We start from the raw sequence: 24,309 nt of genomic DNA, 5'->3' as shown, positions 1-24,309 counted from the left end.
CTCGAATCTCCCTGGTTTAGTTTGAATTCAAAGTGGTTCTAAAAGTTTCTACATAGTGTATAATGGGGACACAAACTGGCCCATTATTCCCTATGTGGAGCACCTAGGGGCACAAAACCAGGTGGGTGGTAGGCACCCAGGGGTTCCTACCACCCACCAAAGCCCAAAGCAACCAGGCACTCCTGTGAATATTTGTATCTATATCTATATATAGATATATCTGCATTTCTCCCATAGGGAATAATGGGTATTTGAGGATGCCCCATTCCCCCCATTGGGGGTGCCTGGGCACCACCACAAATTGGGTGTGAGGGAACAGCAGGTTGTGCCAGAACTCCCCTCAGGCAACCCCAAGTTGGTGGTGTTTACAAGTTCCCCCCCCCCCCCCGGAATTTTTTAGTTCTGGCCACTCTTAACAGTCTATCTATCAGAGTGGATTTTCTGGTTTGTATATAATATTATGAAAAGCTCTTCATTGAGAGAACTCATAAAGCAACCAAGAATCCAATTTTGAGTCCCTATGAAGAGCTTTTCATATCTATCAGAGTGGATTCTCTGGTTTGTATATAATATTATGAAAAGCTTTTCATAGGGCTGCCTGGGGGGAGTTTTGGCACAACCTGCCATGCCACCAGACCCACTTTGAGGTGCCCAGGCATCCCTCAAAGGGGCGGGGGAATGGGCTGGATGGGCCACCTCAAATCCCCATTGTTCCCTATGTGAGAAATGAAAAAAAATTGATTAAAAAAAAAAAAATCACATCAAATCACAGGAGTGCCCATTGCTTTGGGGTTTGGTGGGTGGTGGGCAGCCATGGGTTCACAGCAATTAAGGTGAGTAGGTCGGGTCAAACACTGTTCTACTTATATGAATGCTGCCTGTGGGGAGTTGTGGCCATACCTGCCGTTCCCCCAGACCCAATTTTGGGTGCTCAGGGGGAGATGGGGCTGCCTCAAATCCCCATTATTCCCTATGGGAGAAATGCCAAAATTGGAAAAATATTCTCCCCAAAAATCTAAAATAACAAGTGAGTCCGATTGCTTTGGGGTGCCTACCAAACCCCTGGATGTCTACCACCCACCCCGGGTTTGTACCCCTAGGTTTTGTTTTGCAAAAGTAGGAATAGCCAATGAGGGCGTTGGAGACTGCACAACTTTGCAAGATGAAAGAAATATGATCTCTGTGCAGGAGGAGAATTTTCTCTTTCCTCCTTTCCCCTTCTCTTCCTTTTTTTCTCTCCTGGTAACTTGGAGGACAGCAGCCCTCTCCCACTCTCCTCCAATTCCCTACTTACAGCCCCCTCCCTCATGCTCTGGAGCCAGCGCCAAACAAGAGTGGGAGGTAGACCAAGTCAATCAGTGAAGGCAGGCAATAACCCCCTCTCCCCACCAAGAAAAGAAAGGAAGAGGAAAAGAAAAGAAAGAAGAAAGCTCTGCCTAAGGTAAAACTTCCTGCTGCCTGCAGAGCAGAGCCAGCACAGAAATGAGAAAACTCCAAGAGCAAGCTGATAGCCCCCTGAAAATTACTTCCTCCACCTCCACCCCTTCTCACAACTTCCTCCGCTGCTGCTCCCTCCTTGCTGCTGCTTTGCTGCCTTTGCAGGTGATTCCAGCTCTGATTCTTTCCATTGTTGCAAAGAAATACATGGCAAGCAAGCAGCACCGGCCTGCCTCGGTATGTGTGTGTGTGTGTGGAACTGTATGGAGCTCTGACCCAAAGTCTGGGCTTGTCAGCACCACTGCAAACACACACATGCTAGCACAGATCTAGCTTTGGACTGGGACTGCTCAGAAGCACAGGTGCTAAACTGGTGCTTCTCCTGCTGCCCCAGTGCTTCATAATGATATCAGTCAGTCACTGTTAATATTTGAGGAATGTGTCGTGGCTAACATCCAACTGGTTAAGTCAGATTTTATTGATAATAATTATTCCTGTGTCTGTTACATAAGAGACATTAGTTATTGCATTGTGCTCTTACTGTTTCCTAAGGCTGTGTCTGCCCTTTCTGCTCTCACTGCTCTGTTAAATAGAGTGAAGGATTACAAGGGCTTCTATGCCTTATAAAAAATGCTGCTGCTGCAATGGAAAGCCCATTACAAACTCTGCTCCTGATCTAGGGCAGAATATGGCACAGCCAGCACACAAGAGATTGAATGGTTGATTGAACTGAACTGTCTTTTAGATGTCAAATGTAATTTATACTTTGTTCAATGCACAGGGTTGGCCTATCTGTGCAGCAATCTGAAGCTAGCTGTGTAGGGTGGCAAATTTGTGGGCATGTGGCCTTCCACCATCCCTTGACATGTTGCTGCTGGTGGTAATCATGCCACAGCTATGGTTGAAGAGAGGAGACATCCTCTGCTCTGCTCTGCTCTGCTCTGCTCTCCTCTCCTCTCCTCTCCTCTCTTTTTGAAATTCATTGTGGAAGCAGAAGAAAAAGAGCATCTCTTCTTGTACCTGCTGTCTGGATGCAAATGATGTGCCAAGTGGGGGATTTGAGGGGTGAGGGATTTGAGACAATGGTGGTGATTGTTTGGCACCCCTTTTCAGGCACCAAAATATATTGCGTAGCTGCTGTCAGTACACATTCAGCACGCATACAAAGTGGTGCAAATCACACTGCTTACAGAATGATCTGACATGGAGAGGGGGACAGTGTTCCCTCTAAGAAGGATTTCCAGATGTTGTTGACTACAACTCTCAGCATCCCCAACTGCCTTTGTTTGAAGATTATGGCAGTTGTAGTCAACCTCTGGGAGTCCATCTAAGAGGGAACACTGGAGAGGGATACCACCTTCGTGGACTTGTCTTAAAAATCTCTATCATACTGTTAAATTGGGGTTTTTTGTACATCATCGGTTGCAAATTTTGGTGGTACTGAGAATGGTTTTGCTGTAGAATGGAATATAGTTTTGCTGTACTAGTCTAAAATTCCATCACAGACAGATATTCCAGGGCAAATTTTTAACATATCCTTACTGGCCTGGTTATGCAAGTTTCTTATTTTATTAGTTCTATAAAACACATATTTATCTTGCTTAATATGATGTTACCATGTTTCCATTACTGTGAAACAGAACTAAGTATATTTAGAAAAATTGCTGTCCTAAGGTGGGAGTAGTCTGAAAGTGTTTTCTTTCCTAAATTTTGTAGCTTTTCTTAATCTCCCTCTCCTGTGAAGTATTCCTGTACAACTGTACCCTGCTAATGGTTTGTTTTCATTCTAATCTGTGCTGCAGTCATCAAACCATGAACCATGAGAGTTTCCTCTGTAGACTTTTTTAAAAAAAAAACCAGAGAAAGGAGTTTAAACTATGGCTCCCACACAGCAATGTGGTGGGTCCTTCATGAAAGAAGGAAGCACACCCAGCCAGTCCCCCCTCCCCTCTGCAATCTCACTGACTGCAGGCTCCCCGGCCCCTGTTTCATCTGAATTTGGACAGGAGAGCAGGGAGGGAGCACAGAACTGCAGTTTCTTTGGACCAGCAGTTCTGCATTACATTCAAATGAGGCCTATGCATCTTATATAACATGCTGTTCATTACCTATTTATTTGTTTAATTTATTATAACTAGATACCTACATTATAACTATCATCCATAAATGTTAATGGGAAAATGTCTGGCATATTTATATTTTTCTGCAGGCAGCAATGGGAAAAAATCTCAAAGACCAGATTGTTTAATCCTGAGAGAGAAAATGTATGATTTGGTAATATTTTTATTCTTCAATTGATTTCTAAATCTTAATTTGAAAAGTGTTTGGATTTTTCGCAATTTGGAGTTATCTACCCTCAAAAATCTCAAATATTTTCCAAAAGTTAGCAGATTTTGCTTCTTTTGCTTAAATATGTAAATTAGTTTAATGACATTATTTTTTTGACTTGTTTATAGTGGAAAAGCTGAAAAAATTATAACAAATGCTATAAAGCCAAATTCTGTTGTTTACGTCTACATCTGGCATAATTCAAACCTTTTAAATCTCAGCAACAGGAAATGACAAAACCCCTGTTTACATCTGATAATTATTAGTATAATGTTGGTTGTAGTGATATCTCACCATTTGGAATTGTGGGATTAGGTGGAATTGTATGTTTTGGCTTATCTAGCCCATTTTGAATTTGGCCCTAATTCCTATAAAACACATCATCAGTTTAGAATAGATTTATTCTGTCACCAGCTTCTGTGCTGTCAGGGTTGTCATGCCCTCCTTTCCCTTCGAACACTAAATTAGGCCACCTTCACATGTCACGAGAAACCTGAGGCAAACTCACCTCATGCTGGCCCTTTGTGACATCTGAATAGTTAGAGCCACAATTCTGGGACCCAACCACAGCTCTGATTCCTACCCCCACCCTCCAGATGAACCCTTGGTTGTAAGTAAGGTTCACTTACCAAGAGTCTGGAGGCTGGAGTGTGTCATCTGGTTTGGGCAACTCACCCCAACTGGTGTTAAGGGAGGAAGCTCCTCCTACTGCTCAAATTCCATTTGCTGGTGTGGCTTTCCTTCCTGGTTCCCAGAAAGCCCACACAGCCAGTTTCCACCCTCTTTGAGACTCAGCGAGCACAGCTTCGGCTCATCTGGGAGAATGAAGAGTACAACTGCATTTCACTGAACCCATGGTTTGGAATTACGTCTGAATGGGGCCTTAAGGTCAACCACTGCAGCAGCAAGGAAGCTAGGTAACAGGACCTCTGCAATGCCTAGAATGCTGCCACAACAAAATCCTTATACCAGGAAACCAGGGTATAGTTCCTAGAGATACCATGTCATTTCTTAACTTTATAGCAGGAGCCTTGCAAACCATATTTTCTAGTAATTAGGATACTGCTCTACATGCTCACAATAGCATCCTGGAGGTCTGGAACTCTGGGAAATTTAGATCCTAGCACCTATTATTTCCCTATTAAGATCTGGAATAAATATTTCAAGGTTCCTAGCCCTTGGAAGGCTGTTGTGGCAGTATAATGGAGTCTACAATATAATGGAGTCTCTGTCGCAAGCTCTTTCTGTTGCCACCTTTAGCCCTCACTACCAGGTTTGGAGGCAAGGAGACAGATGGACTTGGGCTCAGAGGTGTTATTGGGGAAGGTGGTGAAGTTCAGTGTAACTTTAATGTGGTCTCAACATAAAACTTTGGAATAGACTTGAAATTAGTTCAATGCTGAACTGGTTTGGTTCGATGGTCCAGGGTTGAACTGAACCACCCCCTGTTCGGTCCGACCCCCAACCAAACCCGCCCCCGAATGTTCGGGGGGTTCATGGATGTTTTGCTGTGGGGGTTTTTGTACCTTACTCCCTTCTGGGGAGTTGCTGGAGGTGGCGGGGGGCTCCATGGAGGTTCCCCCTCCCCCCACCAGCTTTACTAATGTCCCTATATGGCCGGTTTGGCTGGCTGTTCGGCCTTCTCCCAGCAGCGCGGTGGCCATTTTGGAGGCCAATCACGCCAGCGTGCAACCTTCGACATGGCAGTCATGCCACCAGGAGAAGACCGAAAACTGGCTGAACAGCTGGCCGAAGTGGCGGGGGGGGGGACGTCCGTGGACACACACACACCCCGCCGCCTCCAGCAACTCCCTGGAAGGGAGTAAGGTTTAAAAAAAATAACACTGCAAAACGTTTGTGAACCGCCCCCCGCAAAAAAAAAAACTGAACCGCACCGGGGTAGGGTTCAACGGGGTGCCAGGACGAACTGGCCTGGTTGGGTTCGAATCTGATCCGGACTCGAACCGAACTGGGCCAGCTGGTTCTGTGCACATCCCTACTTGAAATTAGATTGACATGTATTCCATTGGAAGAGGATAAATGATTTTGCTTCAGCCTATTCAAATCTGAGTCATGAGGACTCATGAATTTCTAGCTGATATGTAATCTATGCACATCTGCTATGGGAATTCAGTACACAGGGTACATCTCCTTAAAAGAAAAGAACATAAGAACATAAGAACAGCCTTGCTGGATCAAGCCCAAGGCCTATCCAGGATCCTGTCTCACACAGATGCCTCCGAGAAGCCCACAAGCATGGAGGGAGTGTATGCTCTCTCTCCTGCTGTTACTCCCCTGCAACTGGTATTTAGAGGCATCTTGCCTCTGAACCTGGAAGTGGCCTAAAGCCACCTGATTAGTACCCATTGATAGAGCTGTTCTCCATAACTTTGTCTAAGCCCCTTTTAAAGCCATCTTCAGCTAGTGTCCATCACTACATCCTGTGGCAGAGATAGAGCACTGCGTATATGCACTGTGTGAAAAAGTACTTCCTTTTGTTGGTCTTGAATTTCTCGACCTTCCGTTTCATGGGATGGCCCGTGGTTCTAGTGTTGTGAGAGATGGTGAAATGTTTCTCTCCATCCACTCTTTCTATTCCATGCATAATTTTATACACCTCTATCATGTCTCCCCATAGTCACTTCTTTTCCAAACTAAAAAGCCCTAGGTGCTGTAGCCTTGCCTCATAAGGAAGGTGCTCAGGGACCCTGATTATCTTGGTTGCCCTCTTCTGCACCTTTTCTGATTCCATAATGTCCTTCTTAAGAAAGGGTGACCAAAACTGTCCACCACAACCCCAAGACCTCTCTCCTGGATAGTCACCAACTGCTCAGATCATGAGCATATATATTAGGCTGGGGTTTTTTGCACCAATTTGCAAGTGTGTTGTCAAGTCGATTTCAACTCCTAGTGCCCACTGAACCCTGTGGCTTTCTGTGTTAGAATACAGGAGGGGTTTACCATTGCCTCCTCCCACGCAGTATGATATGATGCCTTTTAGCACCTTCCTACATCACTCTTTACGTTACTTACCTGGCTGAGAGAGAACAAAATCTGACCTTTTCATTCCAGGCACTGTAGTCACCAGGAGCACGGGGAACGTTCAGCCCCTCCCACATGCCAAAGTGCTATCAAATGGTGCACCTTTTTAAATTTTCCCTTATATATCAGTGTCTCTGTCATTTGCTTTTATGAGAAAATGTAAGATACTGTGAGTCAGTACTTATCCTTCTGCCACAGTGTGGGAACAGCCATGTCTCAAAAAAGGTTACCACACACCACTGAAGGTAATTTGTATGCTTGGCTTAAGAGGTGCTGCCTTGAGGGTAATGTGGTATTAAGGATAAAACACAGGATAACTGGGTCTACCAACAGTGTGTGTGGGTATATGTGTCATAAACTTCATGTCTCCCTTCTACATTCTGCCCCATCATTGTGGTCGGTTTTGCTCTTAATATATAATTATAGAGAATGTTCTCATAAACATGCTTTGAAAGATGAATAATTTCAACACTTTTATCACATATTGACCATCTTGAATGCTCACACAAGGACACTGAATCAGTGTAGCCTCTGTCTTTTAACAATGCTGACGTTCTCACAATGGTGGTGGTTAAAGAGTGGCAACGCTAAAGGATAGGAATCCCCCCCAACTCTCGTGAAACAAAAATGAATAGCTTTGAGAAAGTGTTTGAAAGATCCATTGTCAATAATCTGTATTTGTGAGGGAGAAACCTTGGTTTTAAAGGGGGTGGAGGCAAGAAAATGCAAATTTGTGAACGATTCTCTAGTAATTCCATGTGATATCTCTGGCCTTTCCAATGGGACAGATGTGGTCTTCTCACACCCTGTGTGCTGACTCTCTAACAATAACAATCTGTCTCTTACCTAGTGGCTGAAAAGAAGAAACCCCTCTCCTCCCCCAGCTTCTGAGTGAGGAGGGTGTGTGCGCGCATGTCCAGACAGGGGACATGCGGACTTTGTACCCGTGACCCACCTCGCTCGCAACTCGAGCCAGAGTTTGGGGAGCCAGGGGAGGGGGCTGCCAGGCCGGGCAGGAAGGAAAGAAGCGAGCAAGGACTCCTCCTCCACCCAGGGGGAAAGTAGAAAGAAAGCGCCAGCCTGCCCTGCTTCAGTGCAATCCTGCTTGCTTGTCAGAAGAGCCTTGCGGGGAGGGCTTGCTTCCCCTGTGCCTCCGAGCCAGAGATTGGGGAGCCAGAGGAGGGGCGCCAAGAAGGAGGGAAAGAAGTGAGCAAGGGTTCCTCCTCCTCCACCCCAGCCCGAGGAAAGTGGAAAGAAAGTGCCAGCCTGCAGTGCCTGCTCGGAAGAGCCCAGCGGGGAGGGTTTGCTTGCTGCCTCCCCTGCGTCCGCTGCCTCGTTATTGCATTTATTTATTACAAAGGGTTTTTTTACACTTACACAGCCGCAAAAGTCTCTCTGAGCAGCAGAGCAGGCAGCTAATGGCATTAACAATCCATTGGCGTGGATATGCCCAGCCAGCCAGCAGCTGCAGCCCCCCAGAAAGACCAAACAAACCCTGGTGGTCCCACCCTGCCTTAGCAACCAACGCACACCAGGCTCTGCTCTGTGCACACAAAGAGAGTTTCCCTTCCACCTCGCACACCGACTCTCCAAGGAGGACTTTACATTGGCTTGGGGGAGCGGGAGATAGGAGGAAGAACAAGGAAGATCATCCAGAGAAGCGGGCAGCTGGCAGGCGCACGTGCAACACAGAGACAGAGTCAGTCAGAGAAATATCAGTCAGTCACTCAGTTAGTTAGTTAGTTTATTTTTACTTACTTTGGGGACAGGGAGGGATCAATCAAAAATGCAGCCAACAAAATAAAAACAGGTCGAAGTGATGAATGATTAGGCAGCAGCACACAAAACAGCAGCACGCACACAAGGATTCCCAAATGCCCAGCAGTAGCAGTCGTCTCTCTCCAACAACCCATGTGGACGCAGGCACATGCGCTGATTGAACTGGTATGAGGGGCAGGGTGTGTTGCACGCACTCTCTGCCAGGGCGCCAATGAGAGCGCCCAACCACCACCCCCGCCCCCACCCTCCCAGACTCAGTCGGAGATTCTTGCAACTTGTATGAGTGAGTCATGTGCTCTGCCCCTGCACGAGTGATGGGTGGAGCGGCTGCCACCCGGAGCCAGAGACAGCCAGCGGACGGTGATGGTGAGCAGTGGCGGGGGCCTGCCCAGTGCAGTGCCGGCACCCTCACTGGCTGATTTGGGGCAAAAAAAATTTTTTACTTGAAAAAAATGTGCATTGTGGTGGCAGGCACTTCTGTGCCCCCTTCAACAGTGGTGCCTAGGGCACATGCCCTGGCTGCCCTAGCCTGGATATGCCTCTGGTTTCCTGTCCTTCAACCAGTTACCAATCTACACCTGAAACTGTCTCCTTATCCCATGACTGCTAAGCTTATGCAAGAGCCTTTGGTGGGGAACTTTGTCAAAAGCTTTCTGGAAGTCCAAGTATACTGTGTCAACCAGATCACCATTGTCCACATGCCTGTTGACACTCTCAAATAACTCCAAAAGGTTAGTGAGGCAAGACTTGCCCTTGCAGAAACCATGCTGGTTCTCCTTCAGCAAGGCCTGTCCTTCTATGTGTTTAACAATTTTGTCCTTAAATGTGCTTTCCATCAATTTGCCTGGCACAGAAGTTAAACAGACCAGCCTTTAATTTCCCAGAAACCCCCTCCCCCAGATCCCCTCCCTTTGAAGATCAGAGTTACATTGGCTATCTAGTCCTCTGGTACAGAGTCCAACTGTAGAGACAAATTACATATTTTTGCTAGGAGATCAGCGATTCCACTTTTAAGTTTTAAGTTCAGAAATCTCTGGTGGATACCAACTGGCCCTGGCAATTTGTCAATTTTTATTTATTCAAGACAGTTTAGAACATCTTCCCTTGCTACCTCAAATTGTCCCAGTTCTTCAGCCTCTAAGCCTGAGAAGCTCAGTTCTGGGGAGTGTATATGCTTAGCATTCTTTGCTGTGAAGGCAAAGTACTCATCCAGCTTCTCTGTATTCTCCTTATCTTCCTTAATAACCCCTTTCGTGCCCTCATCATCTAAGGGTCCAACTTCCTCCCTGGCAGATTTTCTGCTGCTGATATATTTAAAGAAGTTTTTTTTAAATTCCCCTTGATACTTCTAACTATATGTTTCTCAAACTCTCTTTTTGCATCCCTTATTCTCTCCTTGCATTTCGTTTGCCAGAGATGTTTGAAGGGTTTTTAAAATTTAACCTTGAGAGAGTATGTATAATAGTATATTAAATTAGCATAAAATGTTACGGTTACTGAGGGTGATATATCTTTGTGACTTCCCCAGTGTGCTTCAAATGTAATGAGTACTAATTGGCTCAAGGTATTGATTAAAATGGCTTATAGAACTAAAGTTTACTATGCTCATATCACACCTGGTCCCAAATGGATAATTTTCTACCATGTCATATTTACATATGACACTAGTATTTTGTAAAATCTCAGTTGCCAGTTCTGTCTTCTTAACATTTCCATATTTTTAGATAACCAGTAATTTTCACAATGTTATTTAATTAAAAAAGGAATGTGCTTTTGAATTATTGTAATATATACAAATAAAGCTGTAAATTTCATACATTTGGTTAGTGAAATTCAGAGCAGAGCATTGCTTATCAACCTGTTTTTTATCAGCTTGGGTTCAATTTAACCATCAGATTATCAAATAAAGAATAAAGAGAAGGAGAAGGAGATAGAATATGAAACCAGTCAGAGGAGAAATGCAAAACAGGAGCATTGCAAAACTGAAAGCATCTACAATTCGGCTGTAACAGGATTGCCACTTAACAATTGTTTTGATTGAAGTCCATTTCTAATTTTCTAATTTGTCTAAAGTGAGTTGGAAGATCCAGCAAAATAGTAAAAAGAAACCCATTGCTTAGTCAGTTTGAAAAAGAGCCATATGTTTCTCTTAAAGGCGATTGCCCAAGTGATGGTTTGTATGTGTTGTTTTGTTCCATACTCACAGAATTTATGAGCTTCTCCATTTGTTTCAAGAAATGTGAATCTCTGTGCTGCATTTAATTGTGTCTGTGAATTTGTCTTCTCTGAAAATAAATGGTGAATCCAGTAAAGTTGGGAGTGTATTTTGAAAAGTCTGAAACATTTCCATATTTCTAGATAACAGTAATTTTCAAAATATGTTATTTATTTGAAAAAGAAATATGCATTTGAATTATTATATTATCCTGTGCTTGCAAGGAATCACTATATTTGTGAAGAAAACTATATAGTAATTGAAATTCCCCTAAGTTCCCTTCAAACCAATGGGTTTTTTTCTCCCCTTCTCATCATGGGAGGTGCACGCCAGCCCCTCGTGCACCTCCCATGATGGGAAGAAGAAAAATCATCGGTTTTTAAAAATGTGGATTCTTTCAAAGTGAACACAAGAAGTTTGGGGAACATTTTAACTACAGAGTTAACTATAGCATAAAAGAGATGAATACAGTAAATGCTGTCCAATGTTTCTACTTGCTTTCACAGACAATATAACATTTAGTTTTCTTGCTCATCTGTTTTGGAGCCTATGGGAGATGAGAACTGCTGGAATTGTCCTGAGGTTTTTGAAACCTCAAAACAAAAAACTAGGTATTGAAAGAAAGAAATGAGATAACTTCTATAAGCTGATTTTCTCGGAGTCACATGCTGAGATATCATATGGAGTGGGAGTTAATGGCACTTGATGCAAACAACAATAAAGTTCTTTATTTAGAAATGTTTTGGTAACTTACAATGATCATCATGTTATTTGTTTTATTAACAAGAGGATACCCTTGTAAAGTTGCAACTTTACTTACTTTATTCTGGTGCAGAAGGCTCCTCTGATCCGCTAGATTAGTCAGAACTGCCGGTTTTAAATAAAAATAGCTGAATTATTTCTGTTATGCACAAAAGAGGGGGGCGCACAACAGCAAGGCCAAAGATGCAAAGACAAGTGGTGCAAAACTGTTTGTTGATAAAAAGCAGGTCCTACACATTTCACCTTAAGTGGTGCAGCGGGGAAATGCTTGACTAAAAAGCAGAAGACTGCCGGCTCAAATCCCCACTGGTACCATATTGAGCAGTAGCAATATGGAAAAATGCTGAAAGGCATCATCACATACTGCACGGGAGATGGGAATGGTAAACACCTCCTGTATTCTACCAAAAACAACCACATGGCTCTGTGGGCGTCAGGAGTCGAAATTGACTAGACAGCACACTTTACCTGTACACATGTCAAGGAAAAATCTCTTCTTCAGGGTACTGCAGTATAAAATAGGAATATTTTATGTATTCCTTTATTATTATTGTTATTATCCTTTATATTATTATAGAAATATAATAAAACAAAGAAAGATAAAATGGTCAAGTGTGATTGCTGCACAATTACATGGGAACAAATTCAGTTTAATTCTGTGGGATTTTCTTTGAAGTGAACATTCATGTGCTTGGGATGCCAATCTGCAATGGAGATAATGGCTGAAATCATACATACAGGACAATCACAGTTAATTGTGGGGTTACAATTCCTAACTCCCAATTTATGCTCCAGACATTCAAAAAACTGAACCAGACCAGCTAGTTCCTTGCACAGCCCTACTCTGTACCAAAGGACTGAAAAGTAGCTAATGTAACTCCAGTTTTTAAAATGAGAACCAGAGGGATCTAAGAAATTACAGGCTGGCCAGCTTAACTTCTGTGCCAAGCAAATTGATGGAAATCACACTTAAGGACAAAGTTGTTAAACACATAGAAGGACAGGCCTTGCTGTAGAAGAACCAGCATGGCTTATGCAAGGGCAAGTCTTGACTCACTAACCTTTTGGATAGATAGATAAACTTTATTACAGTTTTTGACCAGTAAAAAATCAAGAAGGCGGGGGGGGGGGGGACTAACCTTTTGGAGTTATTTTAAAGTGTCAACAGGCATGTTGATAAAGGTGATCTGGTTGAAATAGGATACTTGGACTTCCAAAAAGCTTTTGGTAAAGTTCTCCACCAAAGGCTCTTGAGTAAACCTAGCAGTCATGGGATAAGAGGAGAGGTTCAGGTGTGGATTGGTAACAGGTTGAAAGAAAGGAAACAGAGGGTGGGAATAAGTGGACAGTTTTCACAATGGAGAGAAGTAAGAAGTGGGGTCCCGCAGAGATCGGTACTTGGACCAGTGCTCTTTAGCTTGTTCATAAATGATCTAGAAGTTGGGGTAAGCAGCAAAGAGGCCAAATTTGTAGATGACACTAAACTATTTAGGATAGTGAAATCTGAAACAGATTGTGAGGAGCTCCAAAAAGGTCTTTCCAACCTGGGTGAGTGGGTGACAAAATAGCAAATGCAGTTCAATGTAAGCAAGTGTAAAGTGATGCATATTGGGACAAAAAACACCAACTTCACATCTACACTGATGGGATCTGAGCAGTCAGTGAAGACCAGGAGAGAGTTCTTGGGGTCGTAGTGGACAGCTCATTGAAAGTGTTGATTCAGTGCATGGCAGCTGTGAAAAGGGCTAATTCCATGCTAGGCATCATTAGGAAGGGGTTTTAAAATAAAACTGCTCATATTATAATTAGGGATGTGCACAAATCAATATTTTTGATTCAATTTTTACCCAAACCAAATCACCCCAATTTGTTCTGGGTCCGAATCTGCCCCACCAATCACTCCATATTCAATTTGTACTCAGATTTTCTGAAGACATATCTGAATGTATTTGGGGCAAAAAAAAAGGGTTCCGCAGCAAAATAATGGGATGGGTGGTAGTGCCCAATGGGTGGAAGCTACCACCAAGTTTCAAAGAAATTGGGCAAAGGGCTGATTTTTTTTAAAATTGAAGTTGGAGCATCTTTAACCTTTCCCCCATAAGGAATAATGGGAATTTCAATAGACTTATAATTCCACAGTGGGGGGGGGGCACCAGGGTGACCCAGAGTGGGTTGTGGTTGGTGGCAGTGTGTCGTAAATCTGTTAGCTCGGCTAACCCAACAGGATTTATAACCCCCTTCAGCATTCCCCCTGTGAGTTAACAGAAAGTAGCAGTGAAGCTGCACAAAGGAAAACAAAAAGGCTCACAAAGAAAATAGTAAATGAATCAAGTCCCCCTGAACTGAACTAGGTACCCCTCTCTAACAATAACTGAGTAATAACTGGGGGGGGGGGGCAGAGCAAAGAATGAAAAAGAACAAAGGATACCAGAGCAAAGAATTAACAGAACAAGAGCTCAGAGAAGGAAAGAACAGAGCAGGGCAAACTGGAACTCGGGAAAGTTAAGAATTCAAAATAGAACACAGCCCACAGTCAGCGAAAGTTGCTAACAGCTTCAGTAGAAATCACAGACTGCTTGATATATGGCTCAAGAGAACCAGCAGCCAATCAGGCTTCCCTGAGTCAGCACTTCTGCTTCCTCTCTTGTGATCTCCTGCACCTGCATGTCTCCCACTGAGCTTTTCTCTTGAGACATCTTCTCAAGACAGGTGAAATCCCAGCCTCCTCCTGATCAGTCTGCTGCTGATCAGGATTCATGTCTGACACCTGTTCCAATTCCTCAGTTCCAGAGTCTGGTCTCCCTGCCAAATCCTGTTGCTGTGCCTCTGAGCCCTCACTAGCAGGTGAATCCTCCCATTCCTCCTCTGACTCTTTTGAGTCAGAAGTCTGAGCCATGACACAGTGCTCAATTGTTACAAGGAAGCTATCACCCAAATTTCAAAGAAATTGGGCAAAAGAGTATTTTAAACAAAATTGCACATGGGGTGCCAACAAAACCCACAAGCCCATGGGGAACTGGGTATTGTTTTCAATTTGGTTGTTGATTTTCTGGTAGGAAATGAGAGTGGATTCGCTCATTTCCTACCAGAGAATCTACTCTCAGAACAGCTCAGACACTGAAAACAACAAAACCCAGTGCCCCATGGGCTTGTTGTTCTGGAGGTGGTTGGCACCCTGTGTGCACTACATCACCACCTGCTCTGGGTCACCCTGGTGCACCCCATGTGGAGTTATAGGGCTGCTGAAATCCCCATTATTCCCTATGGAGGAAAGCTTAAAGATGTGCAGGGGAAAATTAAAAATCACCCCTTTCACCAATTTATTTGAAATCTGGGTGGTAGCAGGCACCCATTGGGGCACTACAACCTGACACACTATTCCGCCTCTGAAACCATTTTTCTGCCCCAAATCTGCCACAAAGACATGCCAACTTAAAAAACAAACACCACCCTTTTGCCCAATTTCTTTGAAATTTGGGTGGTAGCTTCCTTACACCCATTAGGCCCTACCACCCACCACAACCCACTCTTGACCACTCTGGTGCCCCCCTCCAGGGACTTATAAGGCTACTGAAATCCCCATTATTCCCTATGGGGAAAAGCTTAAAGATTCACAAACTTCAAAAGTTCTTTAAAAATCTCCCCTTTTGCTCAATTATTTTGACATTTGGGTGGTAGCTTCCACCCAACCTGCTTTGGCCAAAAAATAGAGGTCTGAACTCCAAATTTTTCAGGTTCGAATCTGGGGTGATTTGTTTTGTACCTGAATCTGGGCAATTGAGGATAGGGGTGATTTGTTTTGTCTACAAATCACCTGAATCAGCCAGATTCAGGTACAAATTGTTTTGTACCTGAATTGTTTCACACATCCCTATTGTTAACTTGTGTTTACTCCAGCATCCTCATCTTTACTTGAATAGAGAATAGAACACAGGGACTAGTTCCCCTTTCAGTCAAGTATTAGGCTTGACCTGGAGTTACCTTTCCATGCTGCCTGCTAAGTGATGTATTCTTTGGAGTTAGCCCATGTAGGCAAATGTTGAGCCTGCAGTCCCATGAGTCAAAATGAAAACTACAAACCTGTAGTTCCAACTCATATATAGGTGTGCTGTTGGGAGCCCCAAAACAGGCTGTTCTCTTATCAGGGATCAGTCCCGATCCTTGTGCTCCTTGTCCGGGTAGCCTGGGTTTTAAACCTGGGCTAAAAGTGAGGTAGGTAAGTGTGGGTGTTCCCTTCTACCACACTCCCCAGTTATGTGGAGGCATGGGCTGCAGGCATCCCCATTCCAGCTTCTGGTAGTCCGGGGGAAGGAATGTCTTGGCTTCTAGAATGGCCATAACACACCACGCTGCTGGCACAGTGCATTATGGTATTCCGGGAGTCTGGGTGGCCAGGAGTGGATTAACCATTTTGCCAGTCATAGGCAGAAGGAATTTGCCACCCCCAGCCTCCCCAGCCCCAAGCCTCTCCCCACCCCAGCCCAAACTTTCTGCAAGCAAAGGCAACAACAACTCACAGTCTAGGAACATGCCAGGAGGCAATGGCCCTGCCCCCTCCTTAGCCTCGGCTCCTCTTCCCTTCCCACACCTGCCAACAATTACACACTCCTGTCCCTTCATGTGTCCTGCAAGGAGGGCGCCGAATAGCATTTTGCTCCCCATCGGCAGGCACTCATCTCGACGTAGCTCCAGGATGGCTGACTCCTGCACATTGGACAGGCACTTCCAGGCAGGGGTGAAGGGCTGGAGGGGCAAAACAGCAGCTGCAGCTGAAGCTCCATCTACAGGAGGGTGAAGGTGCTCCACCTCCAAGCAGTGGAAGAGCCCTCTCCTTCAGGGCAGAGCCAGCTTGTGGAGAGGAGGCAGGCCTGGCTGTAGGCATGGAGTCAGCTTTGAATGTAGCAGCTCTTACCAGGAATGCTTTGTGAATGGAGGGACAGTGAGGGGAGTGGGCTGGGCAGGCACAGCTCTGCCCCCTCTTTGGCCGCTCCCCTCTCTTGCCTTCCTGGAGCTCTTAATGTAACCTGCGTCATCCAGCTGAAATGGAAGGAATTGGACCATAAACATTCCTTCCTTCCCAAAGGGATTGCATTGCCTCTTACGCGCTCCCAAGCTGGCCTGCAAGAGAGAGAAAAGGAAAGGCAGGAAGAAACTTTGCAGTGGCGGCAACTTCGGGGGTTGAGAGTGAGACCCTCTGCCACAGTCCACCAACCACACAGAAGCTACATTGGTGTTGCAAGGCCTGGATTCAACCTGAAGACTGGAAACAAAAGGCAAGCATCATCCCTCAGGCCATGTGCAGAGTTCCTCTATGATGACTTCCAGCACTAACCTGGGATTTGGAGAGGGGAGGGGTTTGCAGGCCAGAGAATGTGCATGGCTGTGTCTTGCCAACCAGTTTGAACCCCTGCCTTCATCCTATTTTATTTTATTTTATTTTATTTTATTTTAGTATTTATTTATGAAAATAATGAATGAATTAACCACACCGGCAGAATCCCAGGGCCTGATTTCTCAAACGAGAGCTGGGCCAGAGAATGTGCATGGATGTGTCTTGCCAACCAGTTTGAACCCCTGCCTTCAGAGCAGAGTGGCTGCTCTGCGACTGTGCACACACGCATACAGACAAAATAGAATGTCGCATGACACATGGTGGGTCTGGGTCCTCTGGCAGGCAGCAGATGAGGAGGAACAAGGGGCAGAGGAGGAGCAATGAGTCACTCACTCTCTGAGTGGTGACTCTGAGAACTTGAAGAAACGTCCCCACCCTTTTAGGCAGCTGCTGCCACAGCCACTTCACTACTTTGAAAATGGAATGAGATAGGAAGGAAGGTCCAGGATTGATCGTTCCAAGCATTCCTTCCTTCCCCAGGCCCTGGCAACAGTAGCTAGCCAGTCTGCAGAGGAAGTGCCCTTCTAACGGCCAGCCCCAACAGCACTGCAGCCTGCTGGCTGCTGTTCCTATCAACGCTGTCCCTGTTCCTGCCTGCCGCTCGCGGATCGTTTTCAGACACAAAAACTTAATATAAATATATTTATTTATTTCAAAAAATGCCTCTGGGGGGATATTTGCTGCCATAGGCAGCCATCTCCATTGCCTCTCCCACAATCCACCTATGTGGGCGGCTATCCCCAGCCTCTCTCTCACCATGCCACTCACTGTAGCGGTGATCGTGTGGCCACATGGCATGGCTAGAGGTGAATCAACAGCCAGTCATGTGGGGGAAGGGAAGGATGCTCCTGCCTACCCCCCACCTCTCCCTGAGCCCAGAACTATAGGTCATGGGAATAACCCTAATGTGTTGTAAAATTGCTGAATTGTACAACTTTTCACTTTTCCTACTTTTAGGTTACCAGTTGTTTTCTATTAATGACTGCTACAGCACGGAAATAACTTGCCTAGCGAGCAAGAGGTTGCTGGTTCGAATCCCTACTGGTATGTTTCCCAGACTATGGGAAACACCTATGTCTGGCAGCAGCGATATAGGAAGATGCTGAAAAGCATCATCTCATACTACACAGGAGATGGCAATGGTAAACCTCTCCTGTATTCTACCAAGGAAAACCACATGGGCCGCAGGAGTCTACACTTACTCGACGGTACAACTTTACTTTTACTGGGGTCTTAAAACTACCTTCTCAGTATGTTGTATAGGTAACATTCTTCTGTTTACAAAGTATACAGGAGGAAAAAAAGTTTATTGTACTGCAAAAGAAAACATTTTTGTATTGATTTTTTTCTATCAGATCACTCAATAAAAGAATAAAATGTCCCTCTTCCTGCCAGGTTATGTCCTCAAAGGACCTTACTTAAGATATAATAAGCTTTTCAAAGTATTGCATTGGAAATGTTCATGCAGTGTTAATTAAAGCATTGTGAATGACAGGCCTGACATACTAAACATATTATCAAACTGAGTTTTGTTGTGTATTAATTTTAGGGCCAGATTTGTTTCACTTATTTCTTAGATGCTTTACTGTTTTATGCAAGTACGTAGCATCAAAGAAAAAGCATCTGCTTTTAAGCAAAGTTTGACACTTAACCTAGGCTTATTCTACTCTCCTATTTTGGTTTACTTAACATCCACTTGTTTTATTTTGAATTGGTTCATTGCATTGGAAGGATGGCAATCTAAGCGTCAATCGAAGTCAATCAGCTCTATTTATGTTTTTTAATCATTACAAATTATGATCAGCATTATATAAAAGGCGTGACATACTGCCATTAGAAAGGCAGTACAGGGGCTGAAACAAACCTCCGAAGATTACAGTTGATCTTGGGATAGGGCCTGTCGACTTGCCCAGGCTTAACAGTCCCATGCCAAACTCTGTGCTTGCTGGAAACCAAAACACAAACAAGGGCAATCACGGAATCAATCAAAAAAGAGGAAGGGAGGGAAGGGAAATCCCACCGTGACTGTGGCAAACATATATACAAATGATATAAAGCAACCAGACTATGGAAACAATAAACCAATAGTAAAATAATCTCCGCCTTCTTGGGCACTATACGCAAAGGTGAAACCTTAAGATGGAGCAACAGTAAGGCTTCAGAAAGCCCCAACCCATAGACATGTCCTTCGAAATCTTGTGGAAATCAACATCTTCCATCCCCTGGAATGAGCACAAATTACCGGCCTCAGCTTACACCCTAGGGAATTGGAATTCTAAAGCCTTCACTAAAACCCTGGAGAAGGTAAACAGTTGCAGCACTGGAAGAAGAATCCAAGAGTCACTCCCGCAGCACCTGCAACTTTACAGTACTATGTCCCCTTACCAGGGGGGGAAGGGTTCCCACCTCCCCTTTCCTTGCCTTGACTAGTGGTGAACCAACTGTTTGGAACTCGCTGGGAATGCCACCCAGGTGTTCTGGAAATACTGTGCCCACTGTCAGAGTGCTCACCCTGTATGGGATGGGAGGGTGCCATTGTCTGAAGCCAAAGCTCCTGATGATGCCTATCCCACCAGATCCCAGGTTCGAGAGCTGCCCTTTAGTGAAAACACTGGTCATACACAGCGAAATCCATGTAACGTCAATGAATAATATTGCAGTAATTGACCAGAGCATGGCCCCATGCAGGCTGAACCTGCACCAACATTCCCATATATATGATGATGTTGGTAACCCAGTCCACCCAATTATGCTCAATGGGCCTCTGCTTGCTTTTCTTGTGTTTCCTAGCTTGCTTGCCTTAGGAACCATTTCATGTTCCCTAAACAAGCGCTGGAACACATCCACATATTCACCCCTCTAAATGTATTCATTTGTAGCTGGGAGTAGGTGATCACCCAAGGATATTTGGTGGATATACCATCATAAGCGTAGTTCACAGGAGAGGGGGAACTAAGCAAAGCCCCAGTATTAGAACCTGCTGACCCCATTCATGAACCCTGGCTGAGGAGACTCCACCATGCCAAACTTTATTGCAGGTTCCCCCCCTCCCCACCAGGCAAATTGTTGCCCTGACAAGCCTGCAGGCCATCCTTGAAGCCCCAGGTAAGAACCTGACACCCGCACCAGTAGGCCTGGAAACAGTTACTGGTAGTATCTGAAGTGTCCCATAGGCCAAGAGAATACCCCAAAAGGTCTGCCCAAGCTCTCTGTGTGTTCCCTCTTCCTCAGGAGCAGACATGGGGGGCAATGGTATGTCAATCAGGTCCACTGGAGCTGGAACAGGAATTGCATCTCCACTTCCAACTTGGACAAACATTCAGATAAATAACTCATTAATTTTGCTGTCTTAGCCACCTCTTAGTGCCCTCTTAGTGCAGGACAGAACCCCAGATGCCACCCCCGCCCCGGATCAGGACCCCCAGGCAGCTGTTTCTTGGCCTTCCATTCAATCCATGCAATGAGGGCATGTAAAGTGCCAAGGTCCTCATCCTCTGAAGAGGATAGTTGAGGGAGAAGGGGCCATACAAGTCTAACTGGCCTGCCCCCTTTCTCCCTGTAGCCTTCTTGGGCAGCATGGCTATTCTGACCGCCCTCCCAACACACTATCCCTGGCTGGCGATAAGACAGGCCCTCCTCATCAAGCACCAGCAGGTGCATTGTTTAACCCCCCAAATATTCACAACCTGCAGAATGGCCAGGCTACACACACCCAACCTGCAGAAAAAAGGATGTGTGTGCATGTAGGGAGCAAGTCTAGCACCCCTAAATCTCCTATGTGCTAGTTGGACCAGAGGCTAAACAGCACACCAAGGCCCACACAGAAATCCTAAAAGTTCACCCACACAGTGCCAGGCCAAGGAGCTCTAGTTCCAGTAATGCCCACCCTTAAAGCTGCCCTGTGCTCACAGTCTGTTACAGGACTAAATCCTTCCCCACCTTTTTCCTTTATTGCAATAAGGTTACAAAAAAGGAAAGGAAAGGTTGTGTCATTTAGTCAGTGTTGACTCCTGGCGACCCCAGAGCCATGTGGTTTTCTTGGTTGAATACAGGATTGGTTTACCATTGCTTTCATCCTGTGCAGTATGAGATGATGCATTTACCATTGTCACTGAAGTGAGCATCCGCCTCCAGCACCTTCCTTTATTGCTGCTGCCCGATATAGGTGACTACAAATATGTATTTTCTAGGCACAGTCTGGGAAGCACACCTGCAGGGATTCGAACTAATAGCCTCTTGCTCTCTAGGCAAGCTGCTTCCCCGCTGCACCACTGCAGCTGATAAGGTTACAATATATAGACATAATCAAGGATGATAATGATACATGTAGATATAACTAAAAAGAAAAAGGGGAAAGAGGAGGGAAATCTTCAACACAGCTTAGTAAGAGGATACAACTAATGCGGGGTGGGGGGTAACCACATTCTTCAAGGATATTTGACTTATATTTCAAAGCATAAACAGTTCATTAAAGTTCAACCAAATTGCTAATAACTCTTCTTCTTTGAGAGCCCAAAGGCATCAAATCTGATTTACACAATTTATGGAATAATCAGATAAATTAGCAAACTTTTGAACCATGGAAATAAGATTGGGATTTGAAACTCTGATGGAGACCTCAGCTTGTGCCCAATCTCACCAAGTGTATTGTAATACCCTTTATATTATCTGAGTCCCTAATTGCACAATCCAGGGGTTCTTACACAATATTGGGGGGAAACGGAGATAAAGGTCATCCCTGGCATGCGCCCCATTCTAGCTTAATTAAGGGGGATAATATAACATTGCTGCTGAATAGGGAGACCTATTCACCAGCTAAGTTTAAAAAAACAACTACACCTTGAGGAAATCAAAATTTGATAAAAACATGTTTCAAGATCCCCAGATAAAGGTAAAGGTAAAGTGTGCCATCAAGTAGATTTCTGCTCTTGGTGCACACAGAGCCCTGTGGTTTTCTTTGGTACAATACAGGACGGGTTTACCATTGCATCCTCCTGCACAGTATGAGCTGATGCCTTTCAGCATCTTCCTATATCGCTGCTGCCCGATATAGTACCAGTAGGGATTTGAAATGGCAACCTTCTGCTTGTTAGTCAAGCCATTCCCCACTGTGCCACTTAAGGAAATCCAAATTTGTTCAAAACATGTTTCAAGATCCCCAGATAGACCATATCAAATGCCTTCTTCACATCTAAAGAAATTATAGTGTCCAGGTCTTGCTTCTCTAGGGATGAATTTAATGTATCAATCAACAATCTGAGGTTACCTAATCCTTGGCAGCCAGATATAAATCTGGTCTGAACAGGATGAATAATGGTAGGAAACATAGTCTGCACACTACATATCAATGTAGCTGTCAGTATCTTAGCATCAACTTTTAACAGATTGGTTTATAGCTAGTGCATAATTGAGAGGCTTTACTGGGCTTAAGAAGAACCATTATATAAGCATAATTATAAGAAGGAGAGAGGTGTTTATTTTTAAAAGCATCTTTGTAGACCTCCAGTAAGATTGGAGCTAGGAAACTAATATATAAAACTCCATGGAGAATCCATCTAGCCCAGGGGCCCTACCAGATTTCATAGATTTAATTGTAGTCATTATTACCTATAGAGGAAGAGGTGGGGCTAGAAGATTGATTTGATCTTGTGTTAAATGTGGAAGATGCACCTGTTGCAAGAAGCTATATATATCTGCATCAATATTAAATGTTTTACAGCATAGAGTAAAACTCAAAAACCTGCTGATTTATTAATTCAGGGTTTGTATGAACATTACCTTGAGTATTGTGAACAGTTCTAAGTTTACACTGTTTTATCTACTTCAATCTGGAAGCCAAACGTTTACTAGATTTTTCCCACCATTCCACCATTCTAAACACTTGAGGGGCAGCCACACTACTAATGAAGAGATGACCAATACACTTCACTGGGGGAAAACTCCACCCCTGGGGATATGACACCATTGCCGCCTACTCCTCAGGCAAGACATCTTCCACTCCTCCTTCCCAAATAAAGAACAAATGTCCCACAGACCCATTCTATTCCCGGTGGAAAGCCTCTGCCAATGCTAAAGAGGCCCACTGCATGCGCCGCTGGAGTCCCCACTAAAGCTGCCACCTCCAACACCACTGGTTGCTCACCTCTCACTGTACTGCTTCCTCCTCACTGCCTCTGATGTCCAAAGCCCCCCAACAGGATGCATTCAATCCACTGAATTCTCTGTCGGAGGAGTCATGAAAGCAGGTGCCAAAGGAGCCAAGTATACCCTGCCCACCATACTCCCTGCAACCAATCCTGACTCCAATGCTTCGTGCTCCAGTTTAATGGGGCTGAGGCAAAGAGGCCATGCACCAGACATGGCTAGGGGCAGGTGGCCTCATTCTGAGTCTTAGCAGGTTTAATCTTTGTAGACGGCAAAATTGCCTGCACGAAATGCCCCTCCTTTTCCTTTCCTTTCCTTTTTCCTTTCCCTGCCTCTTCTACTCTGAGGGTAGTTTCCTTGTTCCTCCTTCTTTGATCTTATTTCTAGTTGTTATAGATAGCTAAGGTAGAGCTTAAGGAGGGAAAGGGTCAGTTCATGATTGGCCAATGGACAATGTGCTGCCAGAGGGACTGCTCTGACTACTTCATTGCGGCAGTCACCAAGACAGGGAAAGGTACTTTCCCCATGGCCTGCTTGTGGTAAGCAACCAGGCTGGGTGGCAGCTGCCATCCAGCCCTCATGTGTGCTTCCATGCAAGTGCCTTTCACTCGCATAAGAGAGCAGTCCTTGGGAGAAGAGGCATTTTCACACATTATTAATGGTTCTGCCAGATCCCTGTGCACCCCCCGGATGGTTCTTCTCATGAGTAATGCCATAGAGTGTATGCTTGCACGCAAGGGCTTCCCATTGGAAGGGCTAGGCCCCCATTCCCCAGCTTTACTGTACAAAAAAATAGAGCAGAGACATTCAAGAATTCCTTGGTGGGGCTTTCTTTTAAAGTCAACTCTGGATCTCGCTTCCCTGCCATATCTTATCTTTACAGCAATCTAATCAGGTTGCCCAGTATATAGCACCATCATGACTGTATGTGCTTGTGAACATACTTGATTGATTTATTTTTAGTGACCAAAACTTCATCAGGAAAATCTTGGCATTCTGTTCCCTTTCTCTTGGTTGACAGAGGGAGAACAAGAGACATAGTGGAAAGTGGGCATCACCCAATGTGGCTTTTCCCTTTGACAGGCTGAGAAGCTTGGGATGGGACAAGGCAGTGTCCCTGTTTCCAGGCAATGGCTTGAGGAGTGCAGACACAAGGGGTGGGGCAAGTGCTTGGAGAGGCGGCCACTGAGAAGCACAGCAGACATGAAGC

At 44.8% G+C, this 24,309-nt stretch overlaps 1 protein-coding gene across 3 annotated transcripts in view; it reads left to right on the top strand.

The window, feature by feature from the left end:
- DPP10 (dipeptidyl peptidase like 10) overlaps positions 1 to 24,309 on the top strand; it is a 992,794-nt gene that overhangs the window by 762,508 nt on the left and 205,977 nt on the right. The window lies entirely within an intron of this gene.

This window comes from Hemicordylus capensis, chromosome 1 (genome assembly GCF_027244095.1).
Source record: "Hemicordylus capensis ecotype Gifberg chromosome 1, rHemCap1.1.pri, whole genome shotgun sequence".
Lineage (NCBI taxonomy): Eukaryota > Metazoa > Chordata > Lepidosauria > Squamata > Cordylidae > Hemicordylus > Hemicordylus capensis.
The sequence above is the reverse complement of the archived record's forward strand: the minus strand, read 5'-3'. Positions and strand labels throughout refer to the sequence as shown.